This window comes from Octopus bimaculoides, chromosome 1 (genome assembly GCF_001194135.2).
Source record: "Octopus bimaculoides isolate UCB-OBI-ISO-001 chromosome 1, ASM119413v2, whole genome shotgun sequence".
NCBI classification, from domain to species: Eukaryota; Metazoa; Mollusca; class Cephalopoda; order Octopoda; family Octopodidae; genus Octopus; species Octopus bimaculoides.
Genome location: NC_068981.1, coordinates 192,891,395 through 192,895,542, shown reverse-complemented (window position 1 = coordinate 192,895,542; position 4,148 = coordinate 192,891,395). Strand labels below are relative to the sequence as shown.

General features: G+C 37.9%; 1 protein-coding gene across 7 annotated transcripts in view; it reads left to right on the top strand.

Moving 5' to 3' along the window:
• The window catches only part of LOC106871616 (tripartite motif-containing protein 45), a 248,443-nt gene that overhangs the window by 243,304 nt on the left and 991 nt on the right, over positions 1-4,148 (top strand). The gene's annotated exons all lie outside the window — the stretch shown is intronic.

Sequence of the window (4,148 nt, the reverse complement as noted above, 5' to 3'; positions counted from 1 at the left end):
TTGTGTGTGTGGAGTGTGGAGGGTGAGTGTGTGAGTGTATGAGTGGGTGTGGGCATGGATGTGTGTATGTATGTGTATGTATGTGTCTGTGTGAGTGTGTGTGTGTAAGGCATATATATATGTATGGATGGCATTTATGGTAAGTATTTATGTACAACAACACATTATATATTTCTTTCATTGTACACTGCAGTAAATTAATATTATTGTCCTTGAATTTACTTGTAAAATTTATTGGTTTATATCAATATTGATCAATTAATTTTAATGAATTATTTACACTCTACAAAAATGCTTGATTCTTAATTAAGATAATTTTATTTTAATATGAAAGTTTGGTACTACATGGTTGATCAAGATTTTATATTTGTATATGTATACCTACACACACACACACACACACACACAAACAAAGACATATATATATATTTATCTTTTATCTTTTACTGGTTTCTGCCAGAGGCTGAGGCCATGCTAGAGCACCATCTTTCAGTATGTTTGGATTTCTTTTCTGTAGTGTTTTTGGTGAAGTGGTGAGTTAGACGGAGATGCTCCTCTCTGTGTTGTTTCTTGCCACGATGTGGGTTTATCTGGTACCTTAGATGGAAATCTGTCCTGACACTCTTTGAAGACCTCCACATTTACACCTCACAAATTTCTGAGGTTGTTTGGAAGAATGTTGAGCAGTTGTGGACCCTTGAAACCCAAGATATTACAGTACTGGTTCGTTATTCTAGACGGAGTATATACAAATATACTATACATAATATATTTTTATATTATATATATATATATATATATATAAGAATGTGTACACACACACACACACACACACGTATATATATATCACTGTCACTATTGACCAGGCTATCGATGTACAGTGATGTATTACTGTACATCGATGGTCACAATACACTTCCTTGCATTGTTGTAGCATTTGACTGATGCCACCCCACTGTGCAGGAGGAAGGCCATATTTATATATACATATATAGCAATGTGATAGTGTAGGTTAAAACGTTTGCTTCACTTCCACGAGGTCTCTGGTTCAATCCCAAGGCATGCTGTTTTGGGAAAATGTCATTCTCTATAGATTCAGGTCAACTCATAACTTGTTAATGAAAACTGTATAGAAGCCTGTCAGATGGATTGTATCTTTAATTCAAAAGGTATACCCTTGTCATATTCTCTGAAGACTACACATGTCTGTGGAATACTCAACCAGTTACATAGCAATTTAATGGGAAAGTAATTCAGCTGATTGAACAAGTGAATCTTTCTAGTCAAATGACAGCCATCTGTCACTAATATTACTGTAATACAGAAGAGGATATCCATCACAATAGCTTTTAAAGCCCTACGAGACATAGACATTCACTCAATGTATAAAAGAGAGAGAAAAAAAAACTATTTTGCATCAAAGAATAAATACAAAGAAATAACCCTGACAAGGACTGTAAAAATATCCAAGAGGTACTTCTGGATAGTTCTTGGGAGGACCAAATAATTCAGCAATTAAAATAATATGCATGATCAACCTAGGTTTCATTTTAAATGTTGCTAAAGAGTAAATGATATAAATGTTTGAAAAATCCTTTGAGCAATGCAAAGTGAGGCATTGGGCAGAATATGTAGGGGTGATGTCAAAAAAAGGGAGGTGGTATCGAAAATTTCCAAGACTAGTTCTGTAGCATGCCAACAAATGGTAGCACATGGTTGTGTGTGCAGTGAGAACTGGCAGTGACCTTCATGAGGCAGTCTGTTGAGTGACATCGCAAGTTGTGAAATTTGTGTTTTTGTGATCATGTATATGCTGTAGTCTGCAATTTTGTTCTGGATAGGAACTAAGAGCCAACAGGAAACTTTGTATTAAACTTGGGAAGTCTGCCACAGACACATGGAGCATGCATCGGCAAGCTTACAGCGATAAGGCAATGGGTCATACGCAATGTTTCAAGTGGCACAGGTGCTTCAAAAGCAGAAGAATTTCTCTGGAAGACAATGAGCAATGTGGGAGACCTGCAACGAGTATCACCTCTGGAAATGTGATAAATTGCATTGAGAATTCATCCCCCAGGGCCAGACTGTTGATCAAGAGTTCTACTGCAAAGTTTTGAGGGAGGGACATTTGACAAAAGCAAATGGATCTGTGAAGCATGTGTTGTCATAAGCAGACGTTACTAGTGTGTAACTGTTTTAGACATGTAAAAAATAATAATAATGAATATTTCTGAGAATATAAAAACCTTTCTACCTAAGAAGTAGTACCTAAAATATTAACTCATGGTCAGATTATATCTCACCAGAAGCTTTAAACTGCTTGAAATATATTCAAATTTGATTATTTCAATGAGTAATTATGTGGCAGTGACAGACACTGGTAAAGCATTTCTGTTTAAAGCTAAACCAAGCAATGGGGTAAATATCCCCATTTTATAGCCATTGGGTATATATTTAGTAGCTGAGGAGGAAATGGAGCAATATTTAGATATTAAGTGAGATCATGTAGCAATGAAGGTGAATATTTTGATATCAGGTGAAGTAATGGATAAATATCGTCACTGTTGTTTTACATCCATTTTCCATGCTGGTATGAGTTGAACAGTTTGACAGGAGCTGACCAGCTGAAGAGCTGTCCGTGCTCCATGTCTGCTTTGGCATGATTTCTACAGCTGGGTGCCTTTTCTGATGCCAACCACTTTACAGAGTGGACTGGGTCCTCCTGCACAGCACCAGCACAGGTGGTTTCAAGCCTTGGCATGTCCTCACTAGTCACAGCCCATCTCACACTACCATGTAGTATAACTGTTCATACACAGGCATCATACAATCTGCCTTTCACTCTGAGGGAGAGGCCCTTTGTTACACAGGTAATAACTTACAGAGGTAATTGTTACAGGGGTAATTGCTTTCTGAACTTCGCCCAGCCTATTTATATTCTAGCAGCTATGCTTTCAGAACAACTTCCACCATTGGTAACCAGATCACCTAAGTAACAGAAACTGTCTACTACTTCCAAGGATCCACCCCACCACTGGTATTTGAGGGAGTCTATTTCCTGTACATTTCTGGTGTTTGATGTACCAGTACATCTGCCATGTGTAAAGACTGCTTTCAATACCATTTTATATGGTTTATAAATCAGGACACATTTATTAGTGATGCCAGTGTCACATAACAGGCAAAAAGCCGGTCGCACATAAAAAGCATCCGTTACACTCTTGGAATGGTAGGCATTAGGAAGGGCATCCAGCCATAGAAACCATGCCAAATCTGATTGGAACCTGGTTTCAGTCAAACTGTCCAACACTTGCCAGCATGGAAAGCAGATGCTAAATGATGATAATGATGATGATGATGTTGAGTATTCTTACATGGCACTGGCCCAGGACTCCTCAACAGGGCAAACGGCCTTAACATCAGTGGAGGACAGAACTTTTTGAGTACAGCAAAGCACTAGGTATCCTGGTCCTTTGTCATCTCATCTGAAATGTTCACCATCTTGCGGTCACCCTTCAGTACTTCAGTGCTGTCTCCTCTCTTGCACACTACGTCTAATTCCTCTTATGCCTAATTTCTCTTTCATCTTCATCATTATCATCAACATTTTAATTCCCACTTTTCTGTGCTTGCATAGGTCAGAGACAATTTGTTAGGATGGATTTTTATGGCCAGATACCCTTCCACTCACCAACCCTCACCTGTTTACAAGTAAGTTAATATTCCCTCATGGCCAGACATGTTTTCATTGAAGATTGGAAACAAAGGATAACACTTGCAATTCTATCTACAACTATTATGCGATGTAAAGGCAAGAAGGCAGTAAAACACACACACACACACACATGTATAAACTGAAAAAAACCCATCATTTATACATACATACGTACATACCTACACACATACCTACATACCTACACACATACATACATACATACATACATACATACATACATACATACATGCATATATAAACAATGGGCTTCTTTCAGTTTCTGAATACAAAACCCACTGACAAGACTTTGGTTGGGCCAGAGCTATAATAGAATACACTTAACCAAAGAGCCACACAGTGGGACTGAACTCAAAACTATTTAGTTGAGAAGCAAATTTCTTACTGCACAGCTATGCCTGTGCCTGTGTATATA